General features: G+C 42.1%; 1 protein-coding gene across 1 annotated transcript in view; it reads left to right on the plus strand.

The window, feature by feature from the left end:
• LOC117510012 (whirlin-like) overlaps positions 1 to 26,099 on the plus strand; it is a 274,252-nt gene that overhangs the window by 160,608 nt on the left and 87,545 nt on the right. The gene's annotated exons all lie outside the window — the stretch shown is intronic.

Consider the following 26,099-nt stretch of genomic DNA (forward strand, 5'->3'; position numbering starts at 1 on the left):
TACACAGGAGAGAAACGTGAGAAAATGTTAATGCCTGTTTGAGAAAAGTGTATAAAGTGTGTAGTGAGGGGTTTTACAGCCTTAAAACATCTATAATAATTGTAAAAAATAACGCTGATTACTTCGCGGATTTCGCCTATCGCGGGTTATTTTTAGAACGTAACTCCCGCGATAAACGAGGGACCACTGTATATGATAAAATCGTTATCAAGTTGTTCACCAATGAATATGGCTTTTTACACCCTTCAGAAAACCATACAACATTTATCATTTATAGGTATATGATAAATCGTTATCAAGTTGTTTTAGCAATGAATATGGCTTTTTACACCCTTCAGAAAACCATACAACATTTATCATTTATAGGTATATGATAAAATCATTATCAAGTTGTTTTAGCAATGAATATGGCTTTTTACACCCTTCAGAAAACCATACAACATTTATCATTTATAGGTATATGATAAAATCGTTATCAAGTTGTTTACCAATGAATATGGCTTCATACACCCTGAAGAAAACCATACAACCTGCATGGTTTTCTTCAGGGTGTATAAAACATATTAATTGGTGAACAACTTGATAACTGACAGTATTCCCCACAAATCAGTAATAGTGTTTAGGGATCATCAAGTACATCCTTATGCTAAATATGAATAAAATTAGTCAACTGGCTAACAACGGTGGCAATGTCAATAACTTGAATATCTCGCTATGACCTTGAAATTGACCTCAAGGTCACTGTAATCATCTGGTGTCAGAGAAATCACCCAAGTACAACCTTATGCTAAATATGAATGAAATTATCAACTGGTTCTTGAGATATCTTGTTGGGTTTGTGAGAATCTACTGAATCTACTGGTACCTTGTTTCCCATGTAACAATAAGAAATATACTCAAAACCTGGATTAATCTTTTTAGTCACATAGCACTACTATTATTCTGAACACTACTGTAGGTACTTAACATTTCTATTTCTGTGGCAGCAATAAAGACGCCTTTTTAACCGTGACGGCTGGCCGGTCACGCTTCTCCAGTGCATCTTTTTGTCGTAAAAGGAAAAGTGAAAGCAAGCAAATGAGTAAAAGCCTGAGGAGGACAGGAGGGAGGTGTGATCAGTGATGCTGTCAGTTGGATGGAGTTATCCTGTCATCAGATGGGAAACCGATGGAGAGAGAAGCTGGATTTCCTTGGAAACATTTCTCTTCCACTGCAGTATTTACATCCATTTGTCCTTCCTCTCTCCGGTCTGACACCGCTGGGCGCTAAACAAACTAACAAAAACAAAACACAACTGGCTGATTCAAGGTTATTGCTATTTCCGGATATCCAGGATTTTTTTGGCACAGCTACATGTGCATCATGTTTGAGTTGGTGCAAATGGCGATATTTGGTGGTGCAAATGGCGATATTTGGTGGTGCAAACGGCAATATTTGGTGATGCCAACATCTTTCCAGGAAAACAAAGTCCAAGCTTTGAGGGTCCTGATGCTTCTTGTCTTTCTGTGCATTTGTGCAATTTGGATGCTAACTAGTGAAATAAGATGATGACTGGATGCCTTTGGCACAGGGTTTCTTCAGAGGACCCTTGGGTACAGCCGGAACTAGTATTTTATGTCAAACGATCGGTTCCTTAGGGAGACATGGAAGAGGAGTATGACTTGAGGAGGCATCAGCTATGAGATTTGGGTTCATATGGTGTGTTTCTTTCAACCTGGTCTCATGGCAAGTCATGATTCAGCAGCACGAAATATACATTAATCTATTGGTTCGTGATATTGTGGCAAAAAGCGCCTCATTTTCATCACGGCAGCACAAATTCATTCTAATTCATTCCGTGATGGCTGCACGAAATTAAAAGTGAAGGGGGGGGGGGGGGTCGGGGTGGTCGGGGTGGTTCTGGTTAGGGTGGGGAGAAAGAGTATGATTAGGTTATGGTTAGGGTTAGGGTCGGGGGTAGGAGTAGGGTTAGGAATACTGAGTTTAAAAAAATCCCTATCATGAAAATTTGACTAATTTCGTCACGGGAGCACAAAAAAAAAGACAAAAAAACAAAAACGTGAGACTGGGCTGGTTTCTCTGAGCATAATCCAGCATGGGCAGCATGGTGGATTAGTGCTTAGCACTGTTGCCTCACAGTGAGAAGGTCATGGGTTTGATTCCCATCTGTGGCCTTTCTGTGTGGAGTCTGCATGTTCTCCCCATGCTTGTGTGAGTTCCCTCCGGATGCTCCGGCTTCATCCCACATCCAAAGACATGCAGGTTAGGTGGATTGGAAACTTTAAATTGTCTGTAGGTGTGAATGTGTTTGTCTATTTGTGGCCCTGCGATAGACTGGCATCCTGTCTCGCACCCTATGACTGCTGGGATAGGCTCCAGCCCCCCTGCAACCCTTAATTGGGGTAAGCGACTGAAGAGGTTGAAGCTTAGTGGTTAGCACATTATTTTATTATGTACTAAAACACAACACAGTCACACCTCAACATAACCCTGCAGAAAGGATTTTGTAGAAATGTAGTCCCAGCACACACTTCTTACTCCTCTCTCTCTCTCTCTCTCTCTCTCTCTCTCTCTCTCTCTCTCTCTCTCCCTGTCATGTGTGTGTTTTTGAAGTTACATGTAGCTTGAAATGAGTTTGTCGAGTTGTTTTGTTTCCAAAGCCTAGTTCTGGTTGCCACCAATGCCTAGGTCAGGTGGCCACCAAAGCCTAGTTCTGGTTGCCACCAAACCCTAGTGCTGATTGCCATCAAACCCTAGTGTTCTGGTAGCCACCAAACTCTAGTGTTCTTTGACCATCAAAGACTAGTCATTTTTTTTCAGTTCAATTTCAATTTATTTTCATTTATATAGTGCCAAATCACACCAAAGCTGCCGCAAGGCACTTCACAGAAGTAAGATTTAACCTTACTAACCCCCAGAGCTACAGTGGTAAGGAAAAACTCCCTCTGAGGAAGAAACCTCAAGCAGACCAGACTCAAAGGGGTGACCCTCTGCTTGGGCCATGCTACAAACATAAATTACAGAACAATTCACAAAATGAATACACAGGAAAAGCTGTCACAGTGGCCTCTAAAGCCACCAATGCTTGTTATTATTCCAAAGATGTGATTAAAACAAAAAATATTTTTTCTGACCCTCAAAAGGTTTGCTCTCTCCTGGGGTAGATTTCTTTAAAATAATGGGCAGAAACTAATGCTACAGGGTGAATCTGTGGCATGGTGGTTGTGGCAGACCTGACCTGTAGCAGCAGAAATACACTGAATGCTCAAGATGCACGAATTCAGTCTTCATCGTCGTTTTTGTCAGACTGCTGTCGGTTCAAATCGAGTTGCCAAAAGTATGTTTCTTTGGGAACTGGTGTGAACATTTCAGAGTAGTTGGTGATGTGCCGAAGCCCCTTAGAAGTGGTGGCCAGGGCCGGAAGCCCATCAACATCTCCACATTCGCATATTGCATGGAACATAAAAGTGTGACTTGAGATACTGACTCCAGAACACTGTTTCAAAATCAGAAACATTTCAAAATGTTCCATAGCACTGTTCCAATTCCTCCACGATTTTACCTCTTATGCAGCCAATGGCAGAAACACAAATGGTCAAATCAGCCGTGGCAAACATTATCTTGACGTTGCATTAGCAGCCCATAAACGTTAACTTGTTTGTATATACTAGAAGAGGTACCCGCCTTGGCCCAGTTGAAGAGTAGTTGCCACGTTTTAAGTATTTTTCTTTTAAAAAAAATTTAAGCACACTGGTGGAACCAGCACATCAACGCCGTGGTTTTAGACTATGAATAAACTACAGCACTCACAGACTGCTCTCGTTCAGTCTTTAAAATTTTTGTATGATTGTGCTAAACTACCAAACCTGTGCTCTTTCCTAATGGTATTAAAATATTTATTGTACATTTTGATCATTCTAGTTTTCATTTTATTGTTTCATGTTCTGTATTGTATTGACTTAAACTGCCTTGATTCCATACTCTCAATACAGTAGATAGCAGTATGCAGCTCTCAAGCTTTGTTTGCAGTCTGCCAACAAAAACAAAGAACTTTTATTTTTTATTAAAAGTTTATTTTCAAACAGACCTGACCAAAACTTGAAAGCGAGCACTTTAAAACAGTGATGGGTTTACTTGTTCACGTCTTCAAAACAGCATCATCTTGTAGAAGTCAGTAGCATCACATAGCACAATGCTAACAGCTAACATTACCTCACGCTCCTTTAAGAGCATGTTATTACAAGTATCTGCAGTAATATGGCTTGTTGTGTGGTTAATTGGCCAGACAGATCTTCTAAGAGGTGTGTGGTCCAGTTTTTCCATTGAGTGATGTGGCAGCTAATGGCCACACAAAGCTGCTTTCGCTGCAGACACATGGACACACACACAGAGCCACAGAGCCTGTGAAGGCTCTCAGATGTCCAGGTGGTTTCCATAGTAGAGAAGCTTGAATCTTTGATTAGACTCGGTTGGTTGACGCAAACAAAGAGACCAGACAGACAGGAGACGGAGCCAAGAAGAAGAGGAGTGTCTCTCCCTTATTTAGTAGGAGTAGGGGGAAAACTACAGAGGATCTTCAGACAGCACAAAATCCAGGTTTACTTTAAATCTGTTAACACCTTGAGACAGAAATTAGTTCACCCTAAGGACAGGATCCCTAGTTACAAACAGAGCAATGTAGTGTATTCTATCAGATGTCAGGAAAACTGTAACGAACACTACATAGGTGAGACTAAGCAACCTTTACACAAAAGGCTATACCAGCACCGCAGAGAGGGTGCCAGTGGACCTCAGTCTGCAGTTCATCTCCACCTTAAAGACACTAACTACACGTTTGAGGACAAGGAAGTTAAAATCTTAGCCAGAGAAAAGAAATGGTTTGAGAGAGGAGTGAAGGAGGCATTGTATGTGAAACAGTTGAAACCCAGCCTTAACCAGGGAGAGGGTCTGAGACACACTTTGTCCCCTGTTTACAATGTGGTACTCAGGTCTAAGCGGTTTCAGTCTTTTCAAATTCAAAGGATTCAAGGATTCAAAAGAATTTTATTGTCATATGCACATAGGAACATGTTCCCTGCACAATGAAATGTGTCTACTGCATTTAACCCATCCCAATTGCCAGTTAGGAGCAGACGTTGCCTTTAGGTGCCCGGGGACCAGCTCCAGATGTACTTCCCTGCCTAGGTCAACAGCAGGGCTGAGCAAACATGACCGGCTCTTTACAGACAACACACACATAACACACATGAGCCGGCCCGGTACATGAACACATATAAAAGTACACACAAGGTAAAAACGTGGGATAGAAAAACCTTCATAGCTGCTGCATTACACAGCAGCAATGCAGGAAAAAAAACCATCAGCACAAAAAACAATGATCACACACACAGACAGGAGATGAAAGACGACAACCGAGATTTGAAAGTCCAGTTTATCAGAACACCCGGAGGCAGTCTTTAGGCACCGTCAACGGCCTTGTTCATCCATCTGGAAGGAGGAGGGGCTCAGCCCTGAACAGTTCACTGTCCACAGTCAACGTCAGAGCTGGAGAAGCTGAGGGAGGGAGAGACCGGGGGGCGAGGCATAAGTGTTGTCCTTCCTTCAGGAGGTTTTTATCACAGCGGCCTTGAAGTGCAGCTGTGTTTTTGGGAAGCCAAATGAATAGAACAGATTGAACAGAAGTCAGACTACTAGAGCAAGAATTTTAGCTGAGAAAGCTTCTGTGATTTGAAGCAAAATGTCCTCGCGTCAAGCAACCCAGGCCAGTCGAAGATTCAAGCTTCTCTACTATCAAATTTCCTGCTTCAGTGTTCAGTTTGAGCTTTGAGAAAATCATGACAGTGGCTCCAGGTTGTGATGGCAGACAGTCTGCCAGGGATGGATGATGGCAACCAGCCCCAACCGTTTCTGTACGGCTCACCTGGGTCACAATTTTATTATTCACTGCTCCTTGAGAATTAATTTTTGTTTATTAGCAGATGTGAAATTCTTTCACAGCAACGTCAAGGACAGAAGAAAATACCAGAATACAGTCCAGAAACACAGCGTGTGTGAGCCTGAAGAATTAGCTCATACGTTACATGAAACTTACAACAAACAGCAGCAAAACAACAGAACAAAGCAGTCCCCCCCCAGACGTGCAAAAGACAAACCACAATAATCTATTTTTATAATTGTGGAATAATGGACTGACGACAGTCAGGCACAGAGCCACAACACAACCAGCCAACAGCTAGCAGGCCCAAGGAGTAGCTTATTAGCATTAGCACACTGCTCCATGTCAAGGACAAACAGCAGGTTTTCTTCAAACCTTTCTCCTGACTCCCCCCGCACCGCGTTTGTTTCCCACTTGCATACCTAATCAAAGAGCTGGGAGATGACATGTCTTCTCTGGGGAGGTGATGGTCTAGTGGTTAAGGTGTTGGGTTTGAATCCAGAAGATCATGGGTTCAAATCCCCACCTGAATGGGGCACTAAGGGCCCTTGGGCAAGGTCTTTAATCCCCTATTGCTCCCGGTGTGTAGTGAGCGCCTTGTATGGCAGCACCCTGACATCAGGGTGAGGCATAATTGTAAAGCGCTTTGAGCGTCTGATGCAGATGGAAAAGCACTATATAAATGCAGTCCATTTACCATTTATTTCTCGTAATTAGGTCATCAGGTGTGGACATGCAGGCCAGCGGCACAGTGACTAGTTAGCGCAGCACTGCCACCACATAACAGGCCAGCGGTGCAGTGGTTAGTTAACACTGCACTGCCACTATATACCAACAGGAAGGTCAAACCTCAACAAGGGCATTTTTTGAGGAGCATACACGTTCTCTTTGTGTCCACATGGGTCTTCTGAGCTACTCCAGAGTGTGTGCATGTGTTTGTGTAATCTTATTTCTGCCACTTGCATATGTAATCTTGTTCTTTCAGTCATTACCCAAAGCTCATGACCATAGGTGAGGACAGGAGCTTAACTCAACTGGTAAATTGAGAGCCTGGTCTTCTGGCTCAGCTCCTTCTTCACCACAATGGTGTGGCACATTGTAAGATTTCAGACGCTGCCCCAATCCGTCTATTGACTTCACACTCCAATTTACCCCTACTCGTAACAAGACCCCGAGATACTTAAACGCCTCCGCTTGGGGCAGTAACTCTCCCCTGACCCAGAGAGGACAGTCCACTGTTTTCCGACAGAGGACCACGGTCTCAGATTTGGAGGTGCTGATTCCCATCCCAGCCACTTCATACTCGGCCTCACACCTACTCAGTGCACATCAGAGGTCACTGCCTGATGAAACCAACAGAACCACATCATCTGCAAAAAGTAGAGATGCATCTCTGAGGTCACTAAACTGGACACCCTCTGGTCTCATACTGCACCTTGAAATCTTGTCCATGATTATCATGAACAGGACTGGTGACAAGAGGCAACACCCACCAGAAACAGACCTGATATAATGCCGAGAATGTGGACACAGCTCCTACTTAAGTCATATAGAGACCTGATCACACGTTGCAAATGTTGCCCATAGCATGTGATCCCTTGACTTCCTCCCTCTCAAGGGTCAAAATTCTAAATTGTTTCTATCAGGTTTTGGCCCTGTTTATGTTGCAGTCTTTGATTTTCTGTTGTCATATTATTGCCACTGATTTTGTTTTCTGTTCATTATGTATTTTCTGTTTATCATACCTTAGTCATGTGGTTTATTCAGTTGTTCATCATGTGGTTTATTCAGTTTCTGCCCAGCTATTGTTTTTCCATTGTGTAATCTTTAGTCGTATTTTCTATGATCTCTTTTGGTGCTTGTGACTCACTCTTGTTTAGTTTTTTAACCTTTATTTTCATGTTGATCCTTTTCAGTTCTTATATTTGTTTTGTTGGTTAATTCCTTGTTCGGGTATGTTGGGTGGGTCTTCTTTATCTTTTCTTATTTGTGAGGTCTTGAGTTTTGTTTGTCTTTGGTTTTGCTGTGTTATTTTGATCACTGTGATTTTAGATTCATCTCTTTGTCAGGTCCTGTTCACTTTGCGTTTGTCTCACTGCACAATCTTTCACCAGCTTCCCGCATCTGTTGGCTTTGTCACACTGCACTCTCTTGCACCTGCTACTCTCATCTTTGTTTCTTCCGGCCACACCTCCTTCCTGAATATTCTCCACACCTGTGTCTAGTTCCTCTAATTATCGCCTCCCTTATTTAAGCAGCTTCAGTTCACCAGTTCCCTGCCAGTTTGTTGCACTTTTTGTCGTCGTTCCAGCCCTTCTCATAGCCTTGTTTTGACCTTGTTTGACTGCCTGTCTGGATTTTGACCTTGCTCGTATTTGACCTTGCCTCTGTCTTGCCTTTAAACTCCACTACGCTGTGGACCTGAACCCTGCTTGTTTTGTTGGACCAAGCCTTAGCACTGCGTCTATCTGTACTGTTGCCTCGCTGACTGATACACTGTCTACCGAACCCTTTGCTTCTATTTTAGATAAAGCCTTTTTTACTAACCCTAACATTCTGTCTTTGAGTGTGCATTTGTGTCCAACCACCTTCTGTGCCACACCACCTCTAATCATGACAGTTTCCAGACACCATGAATTTTGATCATATTGAAAATATCATATTATGAATCCCTTATCTAAATGCTAAAGAATAAAATTACAGTGGTGCCAACGAAAATTATTTTTATGACTTGAATCTTAAAACAATCCAGTGGTGCTGCACCTTTAAAGAAGGATAATCATGTCACACTCAATCATACTCATAAAACTGTGGAACTTTGTAGGTGTTGAACATTAAACATCAAACACTAAACTGTAACTCGCAGATAAAAACTAATTTTATACAGTATGACTCTTTTTAATAATTATCCTTAAATGTTACAACCTGGATGAAAACCAACATGAATCAAACAATTTTACACATTTTTTCACATTTAAGAGGTCCATGGCTTTGTTTAATTAACAACCCTTTGGGCCTTACAAGTGTTTCAGTGCAAAACTCCACCAAAGTTCTGTTCATTTCCACACAAAACCTCCCAAAGTTTAGATATTTCTATGACCTTTGCAGGAAAAGTAATTAACAGGTGCAGCAGAGCAACAGGAGAAATTAAGGAAGTCTTTATTCCTCACCTTTCAGAACAACTCGAACAGGTGGTCTAAGCCCTGCAAATGCCCTGAAATGGTTATTGATTTCTAGAATAGTGATATCTGATGTTATTTTTCAATGGAGCTATTAAAACATATGTTTCTGGCCTGACACGGATGTCTATAAAACTGTTATGGACAGAATAACAACCAGTTCAAACAGCGTCAAAAAATAAGATTAATCAAGATTTTAAAAAAGTCTTCACTCATTATAGGTTCAACAATTAATTCATCTGTATTTTATTTTGACAGCCAGAATATGAATGTGATTATTCGATGTTGTGACTAAGCTATTGCTTGCAGCTGTTGGTTTCATTGAGGCGCACAAATGAAGCATATGAGCCAGATTAGTTAATAAAATACACTTTCTGCACTGGGGAAGAATTAATGGGCCCAATCCTAGAGTCCACGCCAAAGGACTCACAGAGTAAGTGGGGCTTTAGTGCTGTTCCTCTGTTAAATCATCATGATTGCTCTCTCACACACATTTTTCCCCATTTCTACAAGTCGGTATGCCTGCAGACGTTGGCAGGGGTCACCATCCGCGCCTCTGGATGGATGTGCCTGGAACGCCTCCCTAGGAGGAGCGCTTTGCATGACAGCGCCCTGAAATTGATGTGTGTGAGAATGTGAAGCATCACTGTAAAGCACTATATAAATGCAATTCATTTACCAACTGGCTTGTTGAATTCCTCCTTAGTGCAGCAGTTAACACTTTGGCCTCACAGCACAAAGGTTGTTTATTTCAGTTCCATGAAAGGCTGTAATGAATCTCGGCCAGGACCCCAATGCAGAGAATCACAACAAAGGACATTTAGAACAGGTTTTAGTGTTCTAAATAATAATAAGTACAGCTCACAGCAGCAATACAGGCAGGAATTATGATCAACACAGGCTCAGGTCAGGCACACTTGTCAATTCACAACACAGGAGCACAGGAGACGTCCAGAAACCAGGGAGTATTCAGTAACCAGAGTTCTTAATGGTAGCAGTCTTTCAAGAGATTAGGCAGCTGAGGTAGCCGAGTTCAATAACCAGAGATTTTCATACCACAGATTTGAAAACAGCAGGTAAAAGACAGGAATCTGGAATGGAAGCAGTGGTCTGTAATGTGGAATCAAAACACTGTAACTGGAGCAAAAACAGAAGGCAAAAAAGAGGAGTCTGAAAGAGTAGCAAAGGACAGTAATGTGGAACCAAAAAGCACTCACTCTTTAAAAAGAGGGATTTTCTGAGTTAACTCCTGTCACTGGGTTAACCCTTTTTAGGTAAGAAAAGATTTTTGGTAAATCTTGTTTTTTAAACAAGAAGAAAAGACTTGTGGTTGAATTCTGGGTTTAGATTTGGGTATACGTCCAAGAAGCAAAGACAATCCTTGGCTCAGTCTAACCACTGTGTTTGGTCCTCACCTGTTATGAAGAGACTTTTCAGTGTGCACTCCTTTAAGGATTTCTCAGTTTATACTCACCTTTTGAAGAGACTTCTTCAGTTGGAACTCACCCTTTTGAAGAAGAGATTTCTAAGTTTGTTCACACCTTCATGACTCCTGGTTTTCCACTCTGCTGTAAAGCAGCTTCCTGTTTATCTGTACCTTAAAGTCTCCTGTGTTTGTTGTCTGCTTCCCCAAGAAGAGTTACCTAAGTTTGCCTGCACCTCCAAGATCCCTCTGTTTGTCAGAACTGCTACAAAGATGATTCCTCAGTTTATCTGAACCTGTGTTTGAAGAGGACTCCTTAGTTTGCATTCACCTGTTTATGAAGAGGATTTCCATCGCCTCATCTTGGATTCACATTTGACTCCGTCTTGACCTACCTTGACCTAACTACTGTACTTTAACACCATCATCCGTGTCTGGGCTGTCGTGCATATTGGGGTTCCCCTCATCCCTTGGTTCACCCCCCCAACCGTAATGTTTGTTTTCATATTTGCACTTTGAACATGCACTGTACAAAACATACAGTCATTTTGCACCAACACAAAGACATATGGAGAGTAATTTGGGGTTTTAGGAGGATTTGGAAGGCCAACTCTGGGAGCAGGCACTGGAACCAGGTCTACTGTATCACAGAACCACCTTGGCACACTGGCTGCCACTTCTGAGGAACCGCATTATGTCACCAACTGTTCCAAAATGGGGCAGCATGGTAGCATAGTTGTTAGCAATGTTGCCTCACAACAAGAAGGTCATAGGATTGCTTCCCGCCTAGGCCTTTCTGTGTGGAGTTTGTGTGTTCACATGAGTTCCCTCTGTGTACTATGGCTTCGTTCCACTTCTGATGACATGAAAATTCAGTAAGGTATGTCTTCTATAATATATTGCAGTTCTAAGGTAGAACTATACTAGTGTATACTAAGGTATATCTAAAAAAAGGAAGAGTAGAATAGAGTAGAGTAGAGCCACTTAGGTGCCTGGTCTTGAGAACCAGGGATGGTTCATGCTAGTTAGGTGAATTTGAAACTTTAAACTGAGCGTAGGTGTGAGTGAGGACGTGGCTGAGTCTGTCTGAACACATGTGGCCCTGCGATGGACTGGTGTCCATGAATAATGAGAGTGAGAGTCCATGAATGCCCAACAAGGTTCCACCACACCATGGTGGCAACCATCCAGGCAGACATCCTTTCCATCCCCTCCTCTGCAGAAACTGGCAGAGGAAGGGACGGCACCTGCATGTTGGATCGTGCCCAGAAAAATGTTCCACATAGCTGAAATGTGGTAGCTGATGTTCCCTTATAATGCATGTAATATTCCTCACCTTAAGTCAGCCGCTTATTGCCAGTTTTTTTTGACACCCCAAAAGAGAGAGAAAAAAAAATTGGATATCCAACTGGGGCAATAAAACATGTATTAGTAGTGGTGTAAAATGCGATGACCAATCTGGAAAGTTTTGAACATGTTCAAAATAAAAAAAAAATCCAGCCCAGTTTCCCCATTTTTGGAATCTGGAAGGTAATCAGCACCACAAGTCAGCAATAGACGACTGTCTTGAATAACTGTTTGAAACGAATTCATTCCAGTGTGACTGAAGACCGAGTAGCAAGGGCATCCACTCATCACCATAGTTCACTAGTTGACATCCAAATGTCACAACCACACAGTAACACAGGAAGACTTGGACTTTAGTTCTCTTGCAAAGGTTTTGGCATCACCAAACACTTCTGCTCAGGGATGTCATGACTCCTGATGGTACAGGAAGGTTGGTCTATTTTTGTAGAGCCACAGTTTAGAAGCTGACCGAGTTCTCTAAGGGGGTAAAAGAGCCCTAAACAGAACATCAGAAAAGCTGTAGCTGTCGTTGGTCCCTGAAAAACTCACGTTGGATGTTATCAGACTTTTATCTACAGTATGTTGCTAAGGACTGCTCCTGTCTCTCTGTGACCACCTGGAGGCCATGGCAGGACGGCCAACTGTTCCTGCTGCTGAAAATAGCACTTTGTCCTCTCTGTGTGTAAAGGACACAGACTTTGCAAACACTAGAGCTCAGATAATCAATGAAACTCATAGTGCACATTATATAAACCAGTTAGAGGATGAAGCCACGTGTTGATGGGAGCTTATTTTTCCAGCACTGTCTCACTAATAAATATTAATGAGCCCATAATTCAACAGTTTTTTTAGTTGCAACATCAAATATCGATCAAGGGCAATTATTTTTCCCTAAGTAATCATATCTTGTATCATATCTTTCAGCCATTAATCTGTTTCTTCCACAGGCTGATGAGGTCCGTTGTCATCTTTAACCTTGTCTTCTTCCGGATACTTTAACTTACTTTGTGCAATAAATGTAGATGGACATCTTAGGTTTGTTGGACATTTATCAAGCACCCCTCTGTTGAAAACAATGAAGAATTAGCTACCAAGAACCTACAAAGGTACCATTTAAATTAAGCCCCAAACCAAATTCCAAATGTTGAATCACGTGTGAAAGCCCCACAGGACGTGGTCGGCCATGCAGTGATCTGCTCGATTCGGTAAGTGTGCACAATGATTATGATAACGAGCAACTTTAGGAAATGTTAAATAATGTAAAAAACAAACAAACATGGAACTCACCACCATCTTCAGCTGCTAAGGATCTTAGATACAGTTCTTGGTATTTTCATTAACTCTTTCTGCAACCATTCATTCATTAAAACTCAATTCTAATCCAATTACATCTTTTCTGCAAATCTGATTGGTTAATCGTGTGAGATTTCAGACCATATAATATCGGGGTAATGGTGGCAAAATATTCAAACGTTTCACATTTGGATGTATTACTTCGCGCTCTGACCGGTGTTCTGACGAGATGTCATTCCTGTCAGCAGGCCAGTCCTCCGCACAACTCCACATGCACATTATCGTTGGGGCCCAGAACTGTCGATTTATGCGACGAGACACACAATTCGACAAAACACCGGCTGCACGTGCTGCTACACAGATGTCATAATGGCGTTGTTAGCTGAGAGTGAGAGAAAGTAGTGTACCGACGCCACCGCTAAAATGGGTGAGTTTAAGCTACTATATACGAAAGTACTGATGTGGATTCTGACACAGAATTACCGTTTCACATTTTATGGATTTGATGGATTTTCACATCTGATGGATTACTCCGCGCCAATTACCGCTGTTGGAGCAATGCTGCCTTGACGGTAAGCCTCACCAACCGAATTACCTACAGAAAAATAAATTGTGCAAAGGATGGAATTGTATTATAATGGGAATAACCCCCTTGTGCCTGATGATTTGCGGATATTCATTATACGGTCGCAAATTGAGCTTTAACGGATATTTGTGACTGTATAACAGCATGAACGTCCACAAATCATCAGACACAATGGGGTTATTCCCTAAATATTCTGTCTTCATGTTTGAGCGTTGTGTATTTTCCACAGTCCTGAAAATCTCAGCTGCTCTTACTGAGGATATGTTCCTCCATTCCACAACACATCTATTCCCTCTTCTCCTGGACTCTGCCACACTTGCAGTTTTGGTGGATTGGTGACATTAAACTGACTGTAGGTGTGAATGAGTTTCTGTCTGTGGCCCTGTGCAGACTGGGGTTGGCAATCCGGCTTGAGCTGGATGTAATAAAGGTTGCTTTCTAACCAGATAGCATTCAGACATGTTTTTCAAACCTGGCTTATACTCAATCCAGCTCATGCTGAGAGAGATGTGTCTGGAAGTGAGGCTGCGGGAGTGTGCATATTTGGATGCGGACATGCGAGCATGGGTGTCTGATTTTCTTGGCATGCATGTCAATGTGGGGATGAAATTCCTCCAAGTGTCACTGTTTCTCTGCCCATCCTTGTTTGATCCTGCTGCTCCAGAACCACCATTTACCATCTCAGCCTCCTTCGATGATTAGATCCTCTCTTGAGTCACACTATGTGCTCATCCTGGTCAGTTCCGAAGGTATATTTTTCCTCATATTCACAGCCAACCTGCACAATGAATATAAACAGCCAGCTTGACTCTCATCATAGTCGCCTCTCCTGTTCTGATGGACTGCTTTGGATAATATGATTCCTAGACCGTTCTTCCTTTGCCCGTATGCTTCACAGTAAATCCCAGCCTTGTTTTATTTGCTGTTTTGCTCCTCTCCGTCAAATCTGCCAGTGCTTTTCCTTCATTATAAACAGGTAAAAATGGACAAATGAACACGCCAAAGCTCATTCACACAAAATAAATGAATCACCTCAACCTGGACCCGGATAAGCGGCTGGAAGTGAATGAAGAAATGAATCAAATTATCCCTGTGGGAGCTGCGTCTGCTCACTCTTTAGGCTTCAGTCACAGTGACACTCAGGCTTCCCGGGTTCAGTCCTCTTCTCGTCTACCGGTTCAGGTGCTTCTGGGTCAGACTGTTTACCAGGTACACGTGTCTGAAAGATCCACCTCCCATCTAAAGTCTAGATCCTGTAGAACCTGGTTAACTGGATATGTGCACCTGAAATAACCTCAAATAAAGCACTGCACAATTTCATTTCTCTTTCTTCTTCTGTCCTTCATCACATCAAGGCCTGTGAACACTGTGCTTGCAGTTTTGGTAATTGTTTTGATTCCAGTGTTGCTGACCGAACGGCCCCCCCTAAAAAATGGTCCCTCCATCTTCACTGCGCATGCGTCATTTCAGAGCATCAGCAGCGATTCATGGATTGGATGGCTTTAGCTTTATTGATAACTGGCCTTCGTTCTGGGGCCGCCGTGGCTTGCTGATGCCAGACGGTGTTTAGTGAAACAACAACCTTATACATTACGGCGATGCATCAACTCCTCAACTAAGACTGAACTCGAAGCTAGACTGCCTGATGTCTTAGCTTCACATTTGACAAATACCCAGTCAGTAGACAGACTTGTGGATAGTTTAAACTCAGTGCTCAAAACTACACTCGACATGATTGCACCACCTGTGTTAAAACCACGCTCCCCCAAATCACAGTCACCTTGGTTCAATGATTATCTGCGTGACCTCAAGCATAAAGCAAGTGGTCTAGAACGGAAATGGTGTAGTTCAAAATTAGAATTATTTCACCTTGCGTGGCGTGATGCTATCTTAGACTATAAGCATGCATTATTGGCTACAAAGCAGACCTACTACTCTGATTTGATCAACAAAAACAAGCATAACTCAAAGTTCCTGTTCGACACGGTGGCAACACTTTTGCATGGACAACCACCTGTAGTTCGCTCTCCTTTTACAGCACAAGATTTCCTGGATTACTTTGGGAAGAAAATCGAAGACATGAGGTTAAACATATCCCGGCATGCCTTAATCCAGCCACTACACCCTGCTATTGAGGTGGGCGCCACTACTGAGGTATTACCTAGATTTACAGAATTTGATAGTATCTCACTAGGTATGCTGACAAAACTCGTAATGTCAACAAAAAGCACAACCTGTTTATTTGATCCTATACCAACAAAACTGTTTAAGGACCTGTGGCCCACTCTTGGGCCGACTGTGCTGGAAATGATTAATCTTTCTTTAACTTCTGGATCTGTTCCTAAATGTTTCAAATCTGCAGTGATTAAAACATTACTTAAGAAACCTAATCTTGACCCTAGTGTATTGACAAACTATCGGCCGATATCAAATCTATCATTTTCCTCTAAAATTCTGGAAAAAGTGGTGTCACGTCAGCTCGTAGACTATCTTACTGAGAATAATCTCTTTGAGCCACTGCAGTCTGCTTTTAGTAAATATCATTCCACTGAGACGGCTCTCACTAAAGTGGTGAATAATCTTCTGCTTACAATGGATTTGGACACCACTACGGTTCTGTTGCTGTTAGATCTCAGTGCTCCTCCTCCTCCTCCTCCATTTATTAGTAATTGGAGCGGGCTGCGGCCTCAACTTTACCTAAATTCTGGGTCTTTTAGTGAAGTTTAGGGCTAGTGGCCGGCGATCACCTTAGTATTTCTCTGTTTTTCTTGTTGTTTAATGCTGGCAAATTATAGAGTATTTTTGTCTTTCTGATGCCCGATTGTTTTTTCTCTCTGTTTAAGGTGCAGCTCCATCCAGAGATGGGAGTTGTATTTGTGTTGGCGATCCTCCTGTCCTGTGCGCCAAAAGCATTTCTTGTATATTCATCCGTGAATTGTTCTGTGAATTGTTCTGTAATTTATGTTTGTAGCATGGCCCAAGCAGAGGGTCACCCCTTTGAGTCTGGTCTGCTTGAGGTTTCTTCCTCAGAGGGAGTTTTTCTTTACCACTGTTGCTCTGGTTAGACCTTACCTGTGTGAAGCGCTTTGAGGCAACTCTGTTGTGATTTGATGCTATATAAATGAAAATAAATCGAAAATAAATTGAAATGGATTATCGCCTTGTTTCTGCTTAAAACTGACTTTATGGTGATTTAAGAGGTTTTACTTTGTCATCTGATGGTTAATAATCACATTATTTCCTTTGATCACTTTGGGTGCAGAGTCAGTCTCAGACATGCTGCTGTGGCACTTTGATCACTTCGTCTTTTATTTTGAAAATAATGCTGAATGCTTTATGTGGAAATGATTGTTGTACAAAAGCTTCAGATAACTGTCGCTGAGATAGATGATGACTGGAGGCAGCTTGAAGCAGAAATAAGCTGATAATCAGTGAACTGCTGGTGATGCTCTGTAATGATGCATGCGCAGTGAAGGCAGGTGGACCAATTTTTAGGGGGGACCGTTCAGACAGCGACACCGGTACTCCTCATGCAAACCCTGTAATTTTTCTGAGACTGACATCATGTTGGGCAGCAGCCTCCAGCCCTGAAAATGAAGCTAATGTGGAAGCGTCCAAGCCTACAGCCCCCTGAATGGTCACTTAGGTCAATCCCAATTTGACAGAAAGCATGTGTTTAAAATGTCCAACTTTATAACTATCAGGCTGCATGGTCAGGAGTGGCCAGACACAAATGCAGGACTCGGACAAACAGCTCTGGCTTTTAAAAGAGTTTACTGGCGAGATAAGGTGGGGTCGGTACACGAGAAGGCAGTACAAAAAATACAACAGTATGATAATCATCTGGCTAAGGGTGTGGTCTAGAAAACAGGCAGAAGGTCAAACAACATGATGAGGCAGGCAGGATGAGGAAAAATACAAAAACAGAGCTGGAAAGAAGGCACAAGACGCATCGATCTGGCAAAGGACTAGAGAACCAAGTGAAGCTTATATACACCCAGGTGATGAGCTACAGATTAGAAACAGGTGTGTGTGGAAAGCACCAGAACAAGGGTGTGCCCAGACAGAGTGAAACGTCCACCACCAAGCACCAAGAGAGAGACAAGAGAGATTGAGACAGAAAACCCCAAGCAGGAAAACAAATAGCAAGAGAACTAATGTCAAAAGAAAACTGTAAAACAAAATAACTAATCAGAACACCACACACATGACAATACAAAAGTCCAGATCCTGACAATAACACGTTTATAGCCTGCTACAAAAAACTCTCCTATACACGGGGTGAATTTTTATATAACTAATTAGTTTAAGCCATACGTTTATGCACATTTACAGGTGTTGTTGATTTGCGTGACATCTGTTAGTAGTTCACAAGCAACTGTCTGCTAACAGGCTGCTATTTCCTTTTTGAGCATCGTAGCATAAATATGAGATGATATGACTTGCAGTGACGGACCATCTTAGAAGTCTGGAGTCCAGGATTTTAGCCAAGTGAAATTTTAGTATTATTTTATTTGTGTGTTAGCACGAGTTAGCAGGTATCGATAGCATGGTTGTGTTAGCTACACTGGCAGTGCCACAGTTAATGAGGCTATATCCCGGTTGTAGTATTTGATACCTGCACCCAAGCTGCCCATTACTGAAGTCACTGATCAGTTTGGAAAAATGTCAGGTCACGGCCTGTTAGCCATACCTACCTTGGTAACTTTAAGCTAGGTGGGCATGTTCAGGCTTAATTTGTACTGCCCACATCATGCTTTTCTTGCCTTCAGCCCATTACCCCTTTATTGGTTGGCTGGGTGTTGGGCGGAGTCAGGCACTGCCAGGGTGTCAACCAACCAACGTGAGGTTCAGCAGACCTGTGGGTGACATCATGGAGGGCTTGTACATTATTTATACACTCTACGCTAAGTACGCTACACTATGCTAAGTTCTTCAGCTCAAGAGCACAAAAGCTTTAGTTGGTACACTTTGATTCAGACGCCCCCCCACCCCCTTCAGTCAGGCAGATGGTCTTTCATATAACCAGGTTGGTGCCCGGAGCCGAGCAGGAGAGAAGTCAATAGGTAATTTCTCCGCCTGCATCTCCTGTAATACAGTGGAAACGGGTTTTCTTGCTGCTCTCAGCACTCTCCCACGCTGCGCTGCATCTACGGCTTTCTAAATAGACCCTAAGGCAACATTTAAAGCATCTAATATGTATTGCGTTAAAGCAGAAACATCAAGTCATGGCATTCAGACAGAAAAAAAAACTTCACTACAAAATCAAGTTGAATCTGATGTGGAGCTAAAAGAGCACAGATGTTAGGAGTTAAAAATATCTGTATTTAGAGGGCACAGAGGTCACCATGAGTCAAGCAGCCGTGTATAAAAACGGGTAAGCTGTCACTTCTGGACGTGTTCGAGTCTTAGTCATAGGTTGGTATTATTTTAAAAGGAAGCTGTGTGTTTACGGAAAACCCTTTGAGCAGCGTGTCCTCCAACTCTGTCATGACAGTGGGATTCAAGAAAAAAAAATGCTTTCTGTCTGGTGCAGACCAGATTAGAAACTGAAGAGCCTCGCGGCTCCCAGAGGGCAGCAGCAGTAGTTGCTGGAACCAGGTCGAAGTACGACCGCACAACATGGAGCAAGTAAATGTAATCACATTACTGAGATTCAACGCAAACACAAAGGTCAGAAAGTAAAAGGCACCAAACACCACCGGAAGACTGAAAACAAAGGGTCAGAGAATCAAACCCCACCTCCTTCTGTATGTGTGTCAAAGTGCCCTTGAGCAAGACCACAAACCCCTGAGCATTAAAAATGTACATCCAGTCTGCTGGTGATCCCCGTCTCAGTATTATCTTGCAACTGGGTTTTGGGGATTAGCGCTCCAGCTAATCTGAAACGCCTGGATCATCTCCAAAACACATGAAGGTGACAACTCCATATACACTGAGGTCCATAGGTATTGGGACAATGACCGAATGTAATTTTTACCCTACATACCGAGCTGATTCTTCCATTGTGAGGGAGCATCATCTTACACCACAGGCATCAAACTGATTCCAGAAAGAGCCAAGAGGGTGCAGGTTGTCTTTGTAGCCACCAACTCCAGCAGGTGTATTTATGTATTATTTTTCTGTATTTATATGAGCGAAGCATCATGGTACAGGGCATCCTAAACAGGAAGTGCCAAAATTCAAATCCACAGTAAAACAGGAAATGTTCAAATGTCAAACACTTCCTGGATTGACAGACGAGATCCCATGGAATCTCGCGGGAACTCAGTGGCAAGCTCACACTCAAACAGGAAGTGCCAATTTATCAGTCACAGTGAAACAGGACATGTCAAATGTCAAACACTTCCTGGCATGGGTGGAGCTAGAACAGAGGCCGGGGTTTCACTGGACTCCCCTGAAATCTGATTGGACACAGATGATTGACATGTCACGGCACCACGTCTGGTTGAAAGAGCTGCATTTTCAAATCAGTGAGTCACATTGACTGCTAGGTTCCTCCTGTCCAGTAGTTGGTGCTGTGTACCACAAGAGATTGTAATCCACCGTAGTAGAAGAAGAAAAATGTTTGCTCCAGATTTGAACTGAACACGTCGTTTGAACTATGGACTTCTAATGACACCAAACTTATATTGTTGAGTAAACGACTGTATTTTATGCCAGAAATGAGGTCCAGGTTGCTAAAAGCAGCATTTCTCCTTTAATTCGGTTTGCCTTATATACACACATTTAAGTTAACACACAGCAGCTGGTTTATTCTCTCTTGGCTTATTAGTGCAGTAGATAACTGAAACAATCCTTCAAATGGTGATACAAGCATTAAATTCTGCACAAATACAGCTGGAGCAAAATTAATGGAGCAACTTTAACTTTTGAGCCCTGTACAAACTGAAACTGACCTTTGTCACCATTCTTGTTGCTTTTACCTCATAACTCCATCACATTCAGTCACAAACTATACCTTTTTGGAATCTTTATGATCAGGCAAATAATGTGGTGTAGTTTTCTATATGATTGGAGCATCTTTTAATTTAGACCAGGGGTGGGCAACTTGTTCCACAAAGGACCAAGAGGGTGCAGGTTTTCTTTACAGCCACTGATTCCATCAGATGATTTCAATGATTAACTGATTCCATCTGCTCAAAGTGATATTAATCACTGAAATCACCTGGTGGAGTCAGTGGCTGCAAAGAAAGCCTGCACCCTCTTGGCCCTTTCTGGAACAAGTTGCCCACCCCTGATTTTGACCCCTGTGTAATTCTTCAGTTGACCCTTACCTGGCTGGCTACCGAATCAAATCAAATCAAATCAATTTTATTTATATAGCGCCAAATCACAACAAACAGTTGCCCCAAGGCGCTTTATATTGTAAGGCAAAGCCATACAATAATTACGGAAAAACCCCAACGGTCAAAACGACCCCCTGTGAGCAAGCACTTGGCTACAGTGGGAAGGAAAAACTCCCTTTTAACAGGAAGAAACCTCCAGCAGAACCAGGCTCAGGGAGGGGCAGTCTTCTGCTGGGACTGGTTGGGGCTGAGGGGAGAGAACCAGGAAAAAGACATGCTGTGGAGGGGAGCAGAGATCAGTCACTAACAGTGATGCCAGTAACGCGTTACTTAGTAACGCGTTACTCTAATCTGACCACTTTTTTTAGTAACGAGTAATCTAAAGTGTTAATCTTTCCAAATCAGTAATCAGATTAAAGTTACTTCTCCAAGTCACTGTGTGTTACTATTATTTTTGCATTGTGGGTCAACAACAGCATTAAACTTGGTCCGTGGGCAGGAGGTCAGGGTTTGACTGAACTGCCCACTTTAAGCGAACTGTGAGCTTTTCATCCGCGGTTTTCTGCAGCAGCTACAACTCGTCCTCACCTCTTAAAGCGCGGTGACAACAGCACACCTGCACTGAGCTTTACAAAGACAATTTATGCTTTTTTTTCTCCTTTATTTAGAATTCTGAGATGAGCCGCTCCGTATCTCAATCAATCAATCAATTTTATTTATATAGCGCCAAATCACAACAAACAGTTGCCCCAAGGCGCTTTATATTGTAAGGCAAGGCCATACAATAATTACGTAAAAACCCCAATGGTCAAAACGACCCCCTGTGAGCAAGCACTTGGCGACAGTGGGAAGGAAAAACTCCCTTTTAACAGGAAGAAACCTCCAGCAGAACCAGGCTCAGGGAGGGGCAGTCTTCTGCTGGGACTGGTTGGGGCTGAGGGAGAGAATCAGGAAAAAGACATGCTGTGGAGGGGAGCAGAGATCAATCACTAATGATTAAATGCAGAGTGGTGCATACAGAGCAAAAAGAGAAAGAAACACTCAGTGCATCATGGGAACCCCCCAGCAGTCTACGTCTATAGCAGCATAACTAAGGGATGGTTCAGGGTTACCTGATCCAGCCCTAACTATAAGCTTTAGCAAAAAGGAAAGTTTTAAGCCTAATCTTAAAAGTAGAGAGGGTGTCTGTCTCCCTGATCCGAATTGGGAGCTGGTTCCACAGGAGAGGAGCCTGAAAGCTGAAGTCTCTGCCTCCCATTCTACTCTTACAAACCCTAGGAACTACAAGTAAGCCTGCAGTCTGAGAGCGAAGCGCTCTATTGGGGTGATATGGTACTATGAGGTCCCTAAGATAAGATGGGACCTGATTATTCAAAACCTTATAAGTAAGAAGAAGAATTTTAAATTCTATTCTGGAATTAACAGGAAGCCAATGAAGAGAGGCCAATATGGGTGAAATATGCTCTCCCCTTCTAGTCCCCGTCAGTACTCTAGCTGCAGCATTTTGAATTAACTGAAGGCTTTTCAGGGAACTTTTAGGACAACCTGATAATAATGAATTACAATAGTCCAGCCTAGAGGAAATAAATGCATGAATTAGTTTTTCAGCATCACTGAGACAAGACCTTTCTAATTTTAGAGATATTGCGTAAATGCAAAAAAGCAGTCCTACATATTTGTTTAATATGCGCATTGAATGACATATCCTGATCAAAAATGACTCCAAGATTTCTCACAGTATTACTGGAGGTCAGGGTAATGCCATCCAGAGTAAGGATCTGGTTAGACACCATGTTTCTAAGATTTGTGGGGCCAAGTACAATAACTTCAGTTTTATCTGAATTTAAAAGCAGGAAATTAGAGGTCATCCATGTCCTTATGTCTGTAAGACAATCCTGCAGTTTAGCTAATTGGTGTGTGTCCTCTGGCTTCATGGATAGATAAAGCTGAGTATCATCTGCGTAACAATGAAAATTTAAGCAATGCCGTCTAATAATACTGCCTAAGGGAAGCATGTATAAAGTGAATAAAATTGGTCCTAGCACAGAACCTTGTGGAACTCCATAATAATAAAGACAGATTGATCATATTTAAGATCGAAGCATTAATTAATGGTAGGGCTTCCTTGAGCAGCCTGGTAGGAATGGGGTCTAATAGACATGTTGATGGTTTGGAGGAAGTAACTAATGGAAATAACTCAGACAGAACAATCGGAGAGAAAGAGTCTAACCAAATACCGGCATCACTGAAAGCAGCCAAAGAGAATGATATGTCTTTGGGATCGTTATGAGTAATCTTTTCTCTAATAGTTAAAATTTTATTAGCAAAGAAAGTCATGAAGTCATTACTAGTTAAAGTTAAAGGAATACTCGGCTCAATAGAGCTCTGACTCTTTGTCAGCCTGGCTACAGTGCCATGAGGGGGATGACCAGGGGAGTGAGGCTTAAGTGTTGATCTTCTTGAGGAGGTTTTTTATCACAGCGGCCTTGGAGTGCAGCTGTGTTTTAGGGAGGCCAAATGAATATCCAGATTAGCAGACGCCTGAAAGATTCCACAGTTCTGAGAACAGATTGGATCTCAATGCATCTGAATGTAGAATGTGGTCTTTACAGACGGTCAAAGCGGGTTTCCAGAGCTGCAATCCTGCCCGAGATGTTTTCCAGCATGCTGTTAACACCCGCCAACTGCGCAGCCACTGCCTTCCCAATCGAATCAATCATGTAGGGCAGTCTGGACGGCCCAATCAAAGCTGCCTCCACTTTCTTGATTTTCCGGTAAACCAGCGCCATGCCCGCTCCACACAGCAGAAAGCCGGTCACCACCAAGCCAAATATATACACATCTTTGACGTCCTCCACAGAAAGCATGTAAAGGCACATGACCTGCCATCTCCTCCACGAGTCCATCACGTAACCCATCACATGCGTCCCGGCAGGACAGGTCGGGTCCTCCGCCCCCGAATGTCTTGTAGAAAAAATAGTGTCAATTGCGTTCAAAGACCACTTTAACAAATCCATTTTTGTCGTTTTCCAGAAGAGCAAAGCTGCAGCCTCACAGACAACACGCCACAGAAGCAGGAAAGATAAGGAGGGAGGGAGAAGAGAAAAGTGCGTCCATCTTGGCCGAGTGCAAGCTGGCAAAAAAAAAAAAAAAAAAAATAGGAAGTTATTTGTGCCAGGTTTGATGTTTGTATCACCATTTGCAGGATTCTCTTATCTGCTGCACTCAGTGTTTCTCAATTGCCCTCAAAAGTATTGGAACACTTGGTATTTCACACATTTTAATTTGTTTATTCCATTTCAAATACATTTTTTTTCTAAAATCATCTTCCTTAACTCAAACTGAAAGCAAATCTCTACAACTTGATATAAATGAATTAAAAATATAAAATCCAGCTTCCTGATGAAGTGGTGTAGAGGAGGATTTTCTTAAAAAGACGACCTGAAAGTTCAGCTACAATTTGACAGAAAGTACATTTGACATGAAAGACTAGATTTGATGTTTTGGTGAAAGAAACTTTTGTATTTATTCAGAATTGATGTAAATAAAGTCCAAGATATATTGTTCGTTTCCATCCCCTGACTTGTCTAAAGAAAACTGGCAATAAAACTGATTATTATTTACAGGTTTTATCAAGTTTTAGAGATTTGATTTCAGTTTGAGTTTGAGGAAGATAATTTTAGAAATGTTAATTCTTTATTTTTTTGTATTTCTTGTATTTAAAATGGCACAAACAACTTAAAATGTGTGAAATTTCAAGTGTTCCAATACCTTTGGAGGGCACAGTATCCTAACCTTATGATGAGTGTAAAATGAGTGTGGTATTATTACTGTTTTGTTTAAGAATGTTTAATTTTCACTGTTGCTGCACTTTGTGTCAAATCATAGTCATATCATATATCATATCAATATGAAAATTCAGTAAGGTATATCTTCTATTATACATTCCAAATCTAAGGTGTAGTGTTTACTCAGGTACACCTAAATATCTATTAAAAAAAAGAGAGTAGAGCCACTTAGGTTCCTGGTTTGAGAACCAGGGATGGTAGGTTGAAAAGCTTTTTTGGGAACTCTCCCTGCCCACCTAAGTGGCTCAAGCATATGGACAACATGTATATAAGTGACCGTTACATGACAATTTATATGACAAAAATTGAGATATGATAATTTGTCCATATTGTTCAGCCCTACTGTCAACTAGCTGAAAACTTTAAATATTAATTTACATCTACATTAAAAAAAAAATGCTTAAAGTGGCAGAGGGTTGAGAGGGCTATAATTAGGGGGGTCAACTGAAAAGCAAAAACAGAAAAATGCTTAAAAAGGTGGGGAGTATAAGGGGCAGAGCCCCTCCAGAAGCTGAAAGGCAAAATAAGGAAATGCTTAAAAAATGAAATGATGTTTTCTGGACTACGGTTGCCGGTGAGCTTGTAATGGGTGGCACTCAATTATTTTTTATGCTGGGGTACTTGATCTTTTACATGTTTCTTTATTGATCTGCGTGTATCTTTCTTTTTTTTTGGATGATGTGGCAGTAATAAAAACTAATCAGTGTCTCAGCTCAAAGATTTGCCACTGGCACTTGGAAGGTTTCCCATCTTTTATAAGCAGTGTGAGAGCTGCTCTGTTTTCTGATCAGCAGAAGCTGAAGATAAAACAGGTTATTGTGGGTGGAGCATATTGTTCACACTCATCATGTGATGCTTTGCATTTAATTTGTTATTCGGCAGCAGTAATTTTTTGCTCTGATTCACTTGAGAGGACAGTTCTCATCAAACAAAATCTGTGTGTATTTGGAATAACAGATAATTAGCCTGTGTGCCAACGAAGTGGTGATGCAGGGTATTGTAATGAGTCGTGTGTGTGTGTGTGTGTGTGTGTGTGTGTGTGTGTGTGTGTGTGTGTGTGTGTGTGTGTGTGTGTGTGTGTGTGTGTGTGTGTGTGTGTGTGTGAGCTAATCAGCTGGTGTTGGGGAGAGACGGAGTGAAGTGTGGGTTAGGTGGTTCATGAGGACCTGTCTGAGAACCTGCTGAGTCCTGTGGGTTTG

This window comes from Thalassophryne amazonica, chromosome 5, assembly GCF_902500255.1.
Source record: "Thalassophryne amazonica chromosome 5, fThaAma1.1, whole genome shotgun sequence".
NCBI lineage: Eukaryota > Metazoa > Chordata > Actinopteri > Batrachoidiformes > Batrachoididae > Thalassophryne > Thalassophryne amazonica.